This window comes from Mercenaria mercenaria, chromosome 10, assembly GCF_021730395.1.
Source record: "Mercenaria mercenaria strain notata chromosome 10, MADL_Memer_1, whole genome shotgun sequence".
Classification (NCBI taxonomy): Eukaryota; Metazoa; Mollusca; class Bivalvia; order Venerida; family Veneridae; genus Mercenaria; species Mercenaria mercenaria.
The window spans coordinates 86,825-101,295 of NC_069370.1; positions in this window are offsets into that span (position 1 = coordinate 86,825).

The window sequence follows — 14,471 nt, forward strand, 5'->3', positions numbered from 1 at the left end:
AAAAAGATAACCCTTAAATTTGGCGCATGAACTCTTTGTTTTTTTTATAATGAAGTACTTGAAATAATAAACAAAATTATAAGAAAACGAAAAGTGTCTTTATGTACCAGGTATTGCTTTCAAATTAAAATGTAAGCTACATGCAGGCGTTAAATTATCAAGTTTTAGCCGAATATGTGGCAGATAGATAATATTTAAGTAACGGTAAAGTCTGCAAGTTTGTCAGGGTACTGTTACATTGTACATTATTATACGTGTTTCACCCTTCGCCTTCGCAGTGTGATGTTTTAACGCGTGTCAATAGAACGGGCGTGGGCAGTGTTGCATTTTCCATTACTGCTCATGAACAGACTCGATCAAACCGACTCTGCAATTTTCACTGTTTGCATTGTTCTCGGTGCTTCCGAGGGATCTACTTTCCAGATTATATTAATTGACAACTTTTGCGATATCTGATCACGTTTAAGAAAAATGTTACACGTGGTATGAAATGCACATTTTTTCCTTATATTGTATTTGTTAAACATTTGAAGTATGTTTTTTTTTTTTTTTTTTTAAATATCATCAACAATAATGACTCATACGCTATATATTTTATAAACTGGATCTTATATATTACCAGTGTGAAGTTTAAATTGTGTTCAAATTAAGCTTGATATCATATTTAATTAATAGTTATTTAATATTGGTTAAATTAGTATACATAAGAATCTATTTAATATTAAGTCTAGATAAACTACAGATTTATAACTTTTATTAATTAATTCGTAATGTGTGTTTTGTTTAATTAACATCGTAGTCCGTTCTGTATACTTATATGAAAATAAACAGAACAGAACAGAACAGAAGTTTATTCAGTATTTGTACATATAGTACCTCATTACATAATATACATTGGCATATAAGATATGATCATGTGACAAAGTTGTTGAAAATTTATAAATGGAGATCGGATCGTAACAAGCCGTAACGGGCTGGTCTTTTTACCCCAAGACACCCCAGAACACCCCAAAACACAGCAACCACCATGACACCCAGCATCAAAATAATCACTTATTTGATACTGCAAGTGGGTAACTATATAACATGATAACTCAAGGGGAACAAACCAAAACCGCTTAACTGTAAATAAAGATGTAGCAGTTATTTCCCTTTCAATTGGTGCGAGTTTGACAGACAAACATAAAAATGTAAACTGGGAGGTCCCGGGGCAAAAAGATCCGCGAATCGTAACGGTCTTAAAAATAAAGATGATGATGTTGCGAAGGAACACAAAAAACGTTACAATAACAACATCAGTGATTGCTATTCAATATTGATATGGTAACATAAGCTGTCTGAAAGAATGAACTACTAGTATGTTTAATTCACTATGACAAAAAAATAACTAGTTTTTAATACTACTGGTATTTATGTTTCCATGCAGGTATAATTGTCAATGCTTTTATGCAATGTGGGATGAGCACAATTAATAATTTCGTATACACATGAAACAATCATATCAACACTACAAATAGAGCTGCTTTTAAAAAAAGGGAATGCCTCTCACAACTGCCTATACATCTAGATTGCAAGTCAAGCCTTTATATACAGATTACTCACAACAATTCAAGGGCCCAAACTCCGCTTTGGCTCATTATCGAACTTCTCCGAGGTCTTACGGTCAAACACATTTTATACAAATTTGGCGAAGATCATGTTGGAAATGTTCAGCTTGGAGTGCGGACAACAGCAATAGAGCTGATATTCGGTCATTCACGGGCCGTAACTCCAAAATGCCTGAACCGATTTGGCTAGGTATCCAACTTGGCCCTTTATGGTCAAACACATTTTGTTCAAATTTGGTGAAAATCGGATAAGAAATGTTTGGCTTAAATTGCGGACAAGAGCAACAAGGCCGATTTTTCGGTAAATCAATGGCCGTTACTCCAATATGTCTGTACCGATTTAGCTAGTTATCGTACTTGGCCGAGGTCTTATGGTCAAACATATTTTTCAAGTTTAGAGAAGATCAATTGAGACATAATGAACATGTTGCCTTATTATCTAAGTAACATAGTATTCCTTTTATCGCTTGCCAATCTGATATATCTACATAACCCTAACTGAACAGATTTTTTAGTACATTGCAATAGTTCGACAAATTTATGCATATTTGGTCTTTCATAGAAGTACTTTTGTATACATTTGCTACGATATTCATTATAAAAGTTACATTTCAAAATAAAATGAAACTCGTCCTCAATATCGTGGTCATTACAGAGTTGACAAATTCTTTGGTTTCTCTCCAATCTATCTCTACCATATCTTCCAGTTTCTATGCGCAAACTATGTGCAGATACCCTAATACGGGTTAAATATTGTCTAGTTTTTTTACAAACAATTTTTTCTAGATAACTTTCCATACCAAATACAGGTTTAATATACATATACAAAGTATTTAATACATTGTTGTTTGCAATATCAGAAAACCACTTTTGCTTAAAACAATCTATAGCCCTTTCTTTAAATGTTAGTAAAAACACATTTGACTGATAAGCAAGTGGGTTATTCCATATATCTGAAAAACCATATTCTTCAAGCAAACATTTTACTTTGGAAACCCAGTTTTTAACACCTTTCTTACATTCATTTAAAGCATTGTCATACACTACATTTAGTAAAATATTGTTTGTATGCAATAATTTAAACCAGTACTTGATTATTTGAACATATCTATTTATGTATAAAGGGTATCTTCCCAATTCGCCATAAACTGCCGCATTACTGGTACTAAGTTTAACACCCAAAATAGATTTACAGAATTTTAAGTGGATCCTTTCTAGATCCTTACTTTTGGTAAATCCCCAAACTGGACAAGCATAATTTAAAATAGACCCAACAAATGAGTCAAACAATTGCAATACAACATGTGGTGATAATTCGTACTTATTTACATTATATGACAAAACACCTAAATAATTGAAGTCATCAACAACTTCAATTTGTTCATTATTATAAAACCAAGTTTCATGGGGATAGACATTACCCCTTTTGCGAAAAACAACTATTTTGGTCTTTGTAGTATTGACTTCAAGTCCCCATAATTGACAGTATTCATATAAACTATTAAGACTAGTTTGCAAATCTTCATGGGAATGGCCCAATATTACCATGTCATCTGCAAATAATAGTAAAATAACACAACTTTCATATAAAGATAATCCAGAATTTATATCGTTCTGTAAATACAGTTCTAAATCTTCTAAGAATAGATCAAACAAAGCTGGAGAGTTATTTTGACCTTGACGTAAGCCCACTGATATGTTAAAAAAATCAGATAAACTATTACAATGTCTTACACAAGATTTGACAACATGGTACATGGCTTTAAAAATCCTCAGCAGTTTGCCATCAATGCCTAATTTGAAAAGTTTATACCACAGACCATTACGGTAAACTGAATCAAATGCCTTTTTCAGGTCAATAAATGCACAAGGTAACCTTAATTTTTGTGACAAAACATGTTCAACTATACTATGTAAGACAAAGGTCGCATCTACTGTACTACAGCCTTTGCGGAAACCAAACTGGGCATCTGACAAAATATTGTACTTATCAAACCATCTCTCCATTCTATGCGTCAATATACTAGTAAATAATTTACCAAAATTACTTAATAGGGTTATGCCCCTGTAATTGTCTGGAGCTCTGACATCTCCTTTTTTGTATATTGGTACAATATAACCATATGACCATGATTCGGGAAAATGTCCCAAATCTAAAACTATATTAAACATATCTGTTAAATGGCCAACTAATATGCCAATAGAAACAATAAAATATTCGTTCAGTAAATTATCACTAGGACATGATGCCTTATTTCTGTTTAGGCGTTTAACAGCATCTCTTACTTCAACAGAGGTAATAGGAATGTTTAACTCATCAAAAATAGGGTCATTTACATTACAATCATCTTTAGAATTAAAATCTTCTGCTTCATTGACTACTGTTGTCCTTATATCATCAAACATTTTAGAAAAATACTCATGAAATTCATTTACTTTTATATCAGCACCCGACTCTGAAGTTTTCTTTTTGAAGTGTTTCCAAAAGTCCTTAGGCTTATTTTCTTTAGTTCAGCCAACTCCTTAGATTTTTGGATTTTGTGTGCTCGTTTCTTTAATTTAATAATACATTTGTATTCCTTTTTTGCATTACATAAACTATTTCTATCTTCCTGTGATTTATTTTGATCAAAAACATGCAGAGCCTGTTTGTATTTACGTTTAGCCGTGATACAGTCGGCATCAAACCAGAAGTTATTGAAAAATTGTTTTCGTTTAAAATTATTACAACGTTTAAAAAGTGGATCTGCTACTTCACAAGTAACTTTTGAAAAATTCAAAATCAAATTGTCTACATCTACAGTGTCATGTACAACAGTGTCATATACAATTCTATTAAATGTTGGTAAATTCCCTATTAGGCCACGCCTAAATTCATCTTTGTGATCCTCAGACTATTTTATATTATACATATTGTCTACATCACTAGTCACATCACTATTTTGCATGTAAGCTTTACAATTTAATGCAAACAATATTGGTGCATGATCACTGAATTCGTTAAATTGACCGATTTCATACGAGTCAATTATATTGAAATACCGTTCATTCAATAATAGATAATCTATTGTACTACTACACTGTCTATTGTAGTAAGTGAAAAAACCATTATTATAGTCATTGTGTAGCCGACCGTTAGCTAATCGCATTGAAGTAGTCTTACATAAATCTAACATTTTAACTCCCCTTCCATTACACACCTTATCATATGAGGCCCGTAATAATGGTACATCTGGAAGATAATCAACTGAGTCTAAATCAGAATTTTGCCGGTCACAAGCAAAAAAATCAGATCTGGTGCCCACACGAGCATTCCAGTACGGTACCTAAATTTCCAAAATGAAAAATGTCATTTGCAACAATTTCAAATAATTATGCTTGAAGCCGGTGACTCATCACCTCACATATACACCCCTCCCCCCCCCCCCCCCCCCCCCCCCCCCCCTCTTAACTAGCTCTTTATCTTTGAAGTACGCAAACTTACACACAATTTTTCTGTTAATTAACTTATTAGGATCATCGTTTTGATGGCCCATCCTATGTGCGCGCTCGATTTTAATACTTTTGTCTATATCTTCGGCCATTTTGAATTTCTCTTTCAGGTGCGCACGTATGAGGCTCTCAGTTACGTCTGGTCTCTCGTCCTTTTGTTCAGTAACACCGCCAAAAATTAAGTTGTTCCTCATTGACTGTGACTGCATATACAACATTTCTTCCTTTAGTTTCGAATTTTCGTGCAAAAGTTTATCAATCTCGTGCTCTTTTCCAGACAAATCCATCTGAATGTTTTCAACTTTATCATCTATCTTGTATGAAAATAAATAAAATACTACTTTTATATATCAAGTATACAAGCAAACTAATTAAAAGGAAATAAACTAGATTCAGATTAACCGTGCCGCTTTATTTTAATTCCTATTATAGTCAACGTTTTTATTATTAATGTAAAATTATCATTTTAAATAATATTGCATTTAAGTTATTAAAAGACTATTTGATAAAAGTATTAAACTTTAAGATACATTCATTAGTTTTTAAGCCATTTGCAATAAACGCGGTTGCAAATAATTCGTAAAATCATTCGTTAAGTGTATAAATACATGTATGCCCCGTAGCCGGCCTTACCTGGATTTCGCGGTGACTGCCGGTGATTCGCCGCGATCCATCGCAATTCAGCGCGACCCGCTTAGATTTTTCATCGCGAGTCGCCGTGGACACTTTATCTATAATTGATCGCGGGGTCTTACAAAATCATCGCGATTTATCACAGTCTTTTGTAGTGATTCAATGAGAAAAATCATCGCGATTTTCCACTCGGGGTAAATATTTGTGCCGGTGGTAACGCGGAAAAAGCAAAACCTGCGAGCCAGGGACTGTATGTGTGAATAATAGACGGTGAAAGGGAAAGAAACTGACTTGTTGGTTCTTTCCCCCTAGTATGTATGTGCCTGCATGTGTGCATAATAGGCGATTATGGTACATATGTGACTGGTTCTGTATTAATTTGACCCTGTTTTGCAATTTTGACCCCTAAACATGAACCCACTAATTGCAATTTTATTGTCTATGGACAATTACCTGTAATTAACAGAGTGACACGTGGAAATGGTGTTAAATGGTGCTTTCAAAACATAAATCTCTTGCAGATGATAAAATTAATGCATATTTTACCAAGAATCACAAAGCAGATTTAAAGGTCAACTCAAATTAACTTTTGTGAAAATAGTATTAGGTTATTTTTTAAACATTGTTCTGTACCATACGGTTATATATTGTACGGACACGTGTTGCAAATAAACGTTCACGACTGGATAAATAAAGTAGATATAGAATAAAATCATATAATGCACAAAACACTGTGTCATCTTGCTGCAGAATAGAAAAAGAATTAAGATGATCACTCACCCAAACCTGCCTGTAAATACAGGACAAAGTGTATTATTCATTTTGTAAATAGTTATACATAAGGGCCAAAGAACCAGCCTCTCAGTTATTTACCACTTCCAAATTTATCATTAAAGCAAGTAGAGATATACATTATTAATTGGAAGAAATAATCAATTATTCAGTTTCTCCACCGCCCCCCCCCCCCCCCACCCCTTCATATTGTATTTTTCAGACATGCATATACATACATACAAGGTGGAAAAGAACCAACTAGTCTGTTTCTTTCCCCTACACCATATATTATTCAGACAGGCAGATATACACATACCAGGGGGGAAAAACCAACTAGTTAGTTTCTTCCCCCTTCACCGTATATTATTCAGAGAGGCAGATATACAAATACCAGGGGTGGGGGGAACCAACTGGTCAATGTCTTCCCCCTTCACCGTATATTATTCAGACATGAAGATAAACAATTACCAGGGGGAAAAACCAACTGGTCAATTTCTTCCCCCTTCTGACAACGTATATTATTCAGACATGCAGATATACAAATACCAGGAGGGAAAAAACCAACTGGTCAATGTCATCCCCCTTCACCGTGTATTATTCAGACATGCAGATATGCACAAACCAGGGGGGAAAACCAACTAGTCAGTTTTCCCCCTTCAACGTATATTATTCAGACATGCAGATATACAAATACCAGGGGGAAAAACAACTGGTCAATTTCGTCCCCCTTCACCGTCTATTATTCAGACAGGCAGATATACACATACCAGAGGGGAAAGAACCAACTGGTCAATTTCTTCCCCCTTCTCAATGTATTATTCAGACATGCAGATATACAAATACCAGGGGGAAAGAACCAACTGGTCAATTTCTTCCCCATTCACCATGTATTATTCAGACATGCAGATATACACATACCAGGGGGAAAGCCCAACTAGTCAGCTGCTTCCCCCTTCACCGTATATTATTCAGACATGCAGATAAACAATGACCAGGGTGGGGGAAAACCAACTAGTCAGTTTCTTCCCCCTTCACCGTATATTATTCAGAAAGGCAAATATACAAATACCAGGGGGAAAAGAACCAACGGGTCAATTTCATCCCCCTTCACCGTGTATTATTTAGATATGCAGATATGCACATACCAGGGGTGAAAAACAACTAGTCAGTTTTTCCCCCTTCAACGTATATTATTCAGACATGCAGATATACAAATACCATGGGTGAAAGAACCAACTAGACAGTTTCTAAATTTCCCTTTCACTGTGTATTATTCAGACATGCAGATATACATATTAAAGGGGGAAAAGAATCAACTAGTCAGTTTGTTCCCCCTTCACTTTGTATTAAACCAACCAGGGGGAGATAAAACTAACCAGTTGGTTTTTTTTAACCAGTTGGGTTTTTTTTTATGCACAAAAAAAACTACTAAAGGGGAGAAAAAATCAACCGGTTGTTTTTTTCTCCCTCGTTTATGCACAAAAACTTAGGGGGGGGGGGGTGTGGAAACAACCAGGGGGAGAATAACAACAACCATTTGTTTTTTTGTCTCTTGTTAATGCACAAAAACTTAGTTATTAGGGGGAAAAAACAACCAGGAGGGGAGAAAAATTCAACCGTTTTTTCTCCCTCATTTATGCACAAAAACTAGGGGGAAAAAACAACCGGCGGGAGAATAAAAACAACCAGTTGGTTTTTGTCCCATGTTAATGCACAAAACCTTAGTTATTAGGGGGGAAAAACAACCAGGAGGGGAGAAAAATTTAAACTTTTTTTTTCTCCCTCGTTTAAGCACAAAAACTAGGGCGAAAAAAAAAACAACCAGGGGGGGAATAAAAACAACCAGTTGGTTTTTGCATTTTTTTTTTGAAAGAACCTAACATGCCCCATGCACAACTACTGTTGTTACTGATCACTTGTGTGAAGTTTCATTAAATTGTGTCAAGGGGATGAGGTGAGATGGTGCGCACAAGATTGTGTCTACGGACAGACAGACAACCTGAAACCAGTATTGCCCCCCTTACAACTTATCTGCTATTCTGCTGGAGTTATTCTGCTGTTCTGCTATTCTGCTGGAGTTATTCTGCCATTCTGCTATTCTGCTGGAGTTATTCTGCCATTCTGCTATTCTGCTGGAGTTATTCTGCTGTTCTGCTATTCTGCTATTCTGCTGGAGTTATTCTGCCATTCTGCTATTCTGCTTACTTCACACAGATCTTCAAGCCATACATGCTTTACAATGAATATAAATTAAAAGTTCACTTAGTCTTGTATTGTCAAAACTTTAAATTCAGGGGCTTGTTTATAAATCTCTCCACGCAAATAAACACATATTTTGATTTTGAAATTAGGTTTTCCTTGCTAATGTTAAAATAACAGTATCTTGAAATTAAAGTCTCTATTTGGAATAATCATAAAGCTAAACAAGTTCCGTAGAAACTTGTTTAAACATGTAGGCGTGAGTGTATCGGATCATTTCACATAAACTTTTGTTCAATTGAAGCGTTTCTGAAACTTTCAGGCCATTAAGCCGCCAACTAACCAAGATCATTTGAGTTCATTGGCAGTTTCATACCTTAGACGCTTATCCAGATAATAACTGAAATCTTACATTTATTTAAATGAAATCTTACATATGTGAACCCTAAGTATCTCGAAAGTACGTACATAGGGCTTGCAGGTTTGAGCCACCGGTGCTCTGTACAAAGTTATGAGTCGCCCATGCAGACATCATAGAACTACATACTCATGTATGACATTCGCCCGCGGATGAGTAAATTCAAGAATCAGTCACGACCCTTATGTTTTTCTTTCTTTCTTCAGCCAAGGAGAGGGAGAGAATATTTATTTATCTCGAGCTTGATTATCAGGCGGGGCGTATGTTCTCCTTTAATAGTTCAGTTTTAGTACAACACTTCCTATGCATTAATTATCTTTTGATAGAATTCTTATGTTTTAATAAAGCATTCCATGTGGAATATGTTCCTATTCTCTGTCTATGCATAAGAGTATTACGTTCTCTGGAGATCTAGAACCTCGTTTTAGAGAGTGATATTTCCAATTAACTAAGTTACAATCACCTTTATCCGCGTCTTAGCAAACACATCTGTTTAAAAAGGGCACTCAGTTATCTCTCTGGTACTGCTCTACAAAAGATCGTTCAAAATCAAGTCATAAAGATATGCCTGACATTGTCTGTATATGTGTATATTACATATGCCTCTACACTTTAACATAAAAGACAAACCTGAAAAGGAAAGTATGAAACAGAAATAGCAATCTTCGGGGATTTGACAGTAAAATGAATATATGTCTGAATAAGAGACCTCTACTATAAAAGGAAGATACAGAAAGGGGCATGATCAATAAAATACACAAATTAGAGTTATTAGGGTTGTTACAACAGATGATGATGGTAACGATATATTTTGAGTTTTAAGTCATTATCTTATAGAGTATCAAAGTTATGTCCAGAAAACGAAGTTTGTAAAAAAAAATAAGTATAAAAGGGGCATAATTTGGTCAAAAATACAAATCAGGTTTATGGGGATGGATACCACACATGCAGATGATGGTGATAAAGATATATTTTAAGTTTCAAGTCTTTATCTTATATAGCATTAATGTTATATCCAGAAAGCAAAGATTGCAAAAAAGTTTAAGTACAAAAGGGGCACAATTCTGTCAAAAATACAAATAGATTTATGGGGTATGTAACCACACGTGCAGATGATGATTATAAACAAATATTTTTAATTTCAAGTCATTCTCTTTTAAAGTACCAAAGATATGACTGTCTATTCATAAGGTTTTCGAAAGAAATTAACATAAAAATAATTCCAAGTATAACTCTTTTATGACCCTGCACATACTATGTTTGTATGCTGGACAATGTGTATGAGAACTTACAGTAAGATATAAGCAAAACTAAGAAAGTTATGACAGAAAAACAAAGGTTGCCGAAAAATTTTAACCTTAAAAATAACCTAAGTATAAGACCTTGGTGACCTGGGCCTTGGATAAAATGGGCCCAATCCCTGTACATACTTTGTTTTCATACTGGACAATGTTTATGTAAAGTAACAGTAAGATATAAGCAATAGTAACAAAGATATGACAGAAAAACAAAGGTTGCCGTAAAACTTTAACCTCAAAAATGACCTAAGTATATCAGCTTGGTGACCTTGACCTTGAGTATATTGGGCTCAGCCCCTACAAATACTTTGGTTGCATACTGCACAATGTTTATGTGAAGGAAGTTAAAATAAGATATAAGCAATATTAACAAAGATATGATAGAAAAACAAAGGTTGCCGAAAAACTTTAATCTTATAAATTACCTAAGTATAACAGCTTGGTGACCTTGACCTTGAGTATAATCAGCTCAGTCCCTACATATACATTGTTTGTATACTGGATAATGTTTATATAAAGTAACAATAAGATATAAGCAATAGTGACAAAGATATGACAGAAAAACTAAGGTTGCCGAAAAACTTTAACCTTAAAAATTACCTAAGTATAACAGCTTGGTGACCTTGAACTTGGGTATAATGAACTCAGTTCCTACATATACATTGCTTGTATACTGGATAATGTTTATGTGAAATTACAGTAAGATATAAGTATTGTGACAAAGATATGACAGAAAAACGAAGTTTGCCGAAAAACTTTAACCAAGAAGGGTCACGCCGGGGCGAGTAGTATAGCCCCCCTATTCTCCGAATAGTGGGGCTAAAAATGAAGAAAAGTATATATATATATATATATATATATATATATATATATATATATATATATATATATATATATATATATATATATATATATATATTAAAGCGAATAAAGGTGCAAAGTGTAAGCTGGCACACGAAATTTCGTAATATCTCAAAAAAGTGAAATCGTAAGTTACATTGACAATTACAGTTGTTGTTTAACGTTTCTCTTCTTTTTTTATTTTGCTGTTTTTCCATAACAGATTATAGTTCAATTTGTGAATTGCAGCCTGCTTTGTTGCGCTAGATTCATAGTGATATCATTCTAAATGTATCCAGGGGTGGCAAATATCTTTTTCTTGTTTTAACTTTAAGACATCTTTTAAACATTTTATGTTTTTATTCAGGTTCTTGATTGTTTGAAACTCGAATATAACTTAAATATTTCAGCTCAGAGATATTTATATGCTGTCACGGACGGGACCATCAGAAAGAAAGAATATTTATTTTAGTTAGCCAGATCTAATTGGACTGATACTTTGAAGCTCAAAGAATAAAGATATATGAGGATCAGATGACTTTTTTGTTGTTGTTGTTGGACTTAACGTCCCACCGACACATGATAGGTCATATGGCGACTTTCCAGCTTTAATGGTGGAGGATTACCCCAGGTGTCTCTCCGTGCATTATTTCATCACGAGCGCAACAAGATTCCGTAATAAAGAGATGTTTTGAGATAAAAGACTGCATAACGTAAACTATATAGATAATGCACTGCTCAAAAGATCCTGAAAGCTCAGCAAAGACACTTGTAAATGCTTTTTAATACCTTTCCGTTAAATTTGTATTACAAATGGACTATAGTAGTTTTCCTGCACCATAGTTTAGAGATGTACATTTGTACAGGGACACATTATGACGTTTGGCCAGACACAGATCTCATCTTCAAGAAGAACAATCAGAATATTCAGATGAAACATTTTTTCAAAATATATTATGACCTATGAAAATGTCATTTTCATTCAAAATTTTATTTTTACGAACAACGTTAAACATGTGATTTATTATTGGGGACACAAGACAATTTAATCAGATGGTCACTGAGGCCTTTTTTCATCATGATGAGATTACACCGAGTAATAGGGTTAACATTTGATGAAATTCATTGTATTACGATACAATAGTAAGGCAGTGAACATATTGTATTATAGGTTTTTGTCACGGTACAGATACGATAAATTTAAAATGGAAATATTAAATGAAACCTTCAATTCAATCAGTGTTAAAAATACTAATCGTTTTATCGATAAAAACTTCTTTAAATTATAGCTAATTTTTAAGATTTTTCAAAGTGTAGGAACTTTATTTCATTTTGTAACATGAAAGCTGTTCATCAATTTGATCTAGTTCATAAATTTACAAAGTCTAAAATGGCTTCTTTCATGTTAAGATGTACTGGTTCTAAAAGTTAGTCCAGGTTTTTCTGAATGTAAAGGAGAAAAGCAAAAAACTGTCAATTGTGTGAAAGAATGGACAAATCAAGGCGCAACATAATTGATAGTTTGAGGCTTTCAGTCAAAATTGTCGTGATATTATATAATGTCTCTAAAATTGGCCCCTTTGAGGCAAAGACAATAATTTGTTGATTTGTGTCTCTGTACTAAATAAAAAAAACAACACAAAGTATTTCACTTTTTTATTTCATCCATGCGCCTGCGTCCGTGTCGGCATCCCGATTTGGTTAAATCTTTGTACGTAATCTGGTATCTAAGTAAGCACTTGTGGAAATGGATCGAAACTACACACACCTTTTTATTGTGATAAATTGACTTACACTGCACAGGATCCATAACTCTATTTTCTAAATTTTTATTAAGCTGGTATTTCATGATCAGTACCTACTAATGGAAATGGATTGAAACGTCACACACCTGTCCATTGTGATAATCTGACATGCAGTGCTCATGTTCTATAACTCTAATTTGCATTTTTATAAAAGTATTCCATTTTTTCGACTAAGCAGTTGTTGGTTGAATTTTTGTATGTAAGCACAACTATCCATTGTCATATGCCCATATGCATTGTACTGGTTCCATAACCCCTTTTGCAATTTGATAAAATGATGCCCCCGTTTCGACTGATAAGGCTGTTGAATATTCGTTGCTGTCCTCCGACAGCTCTTGTTTTTACATTACGTTGCCAATTTTAATCTATTTTTGACTGAAAATGCCATACCAGGTGTATATCTGCGATCCTTTTCTATTGCAATTTATGAGTGCATAAAGAGGACTTTACTACTTTCTTACGGTTGACGATTTAAACTAACGTTCTGTAATTACTTTTTAACATTGTTTAATTTTCATTTGGCTGATAATTTGTGGGGCGATTTGGGTTAAAGTCATACGTTCCTCTTCAGTCTTTTTTAAATGCAGTTACAGGTTCTGTAAAACGTTGTAGTTTATATTTCGAACCTTTCGAGTTTCGTAGGTTAATGTACTCACACCTCTCAACGTACAAGGTTGGTACTATACCTGTCCATTATTAACCTGTATCTGTTCATTCTTAAAGAATCTTTTATCTTAAGAATCTTCAGTTACAGGCTAATAATGGACAGGTATAGTAGAATAATTGTATGTACATGACGGTATCGGTACAATAACCAGTACAATGGACAAAACTAACAAAGAATTACATCACAAACGTGTTTAATTCATTTTATATTCTCACACAAGTTCATAAATCTACTAATATTTTAAATGTATAAATTTTTGTCTGTACAATTTACAAAGACTAGCCTATGAGTATTTTAACATTTTTTTGGTAGTCGACAATTTATATCAATTTTAGATATCTAGTTCGTAACTTATGAAGCATTTTAGCTTATTTGAACCGCAGTGTTAAGGATGTGCTATTAGCAAAAACGGATGAGTCGGCGTCTATCAACAGGCATCAACATTCTTCACTTAAACATTTTCTGCCCTTAATTTAAACCAAACTTGGTCAGTAGCATCCTAGCATGGACCTCTATCAAGTTTGTTTAAGGTTTAGCTGTATATCACAAAACAACAGATTATTTTAGCGAATGAACAGCACCTTGACACACATCTTATCTGTCCAATACATGTTTTACTGTTCTGTCCCACGGAGTTGGATACTTAAAATATTCTAAATGAGTTGTCCCCCTTTAAATAAGAATGCCATTTGTAAAGAAATAGATGTAAACAATTGTCAAAACGATGTTTTACCTAGT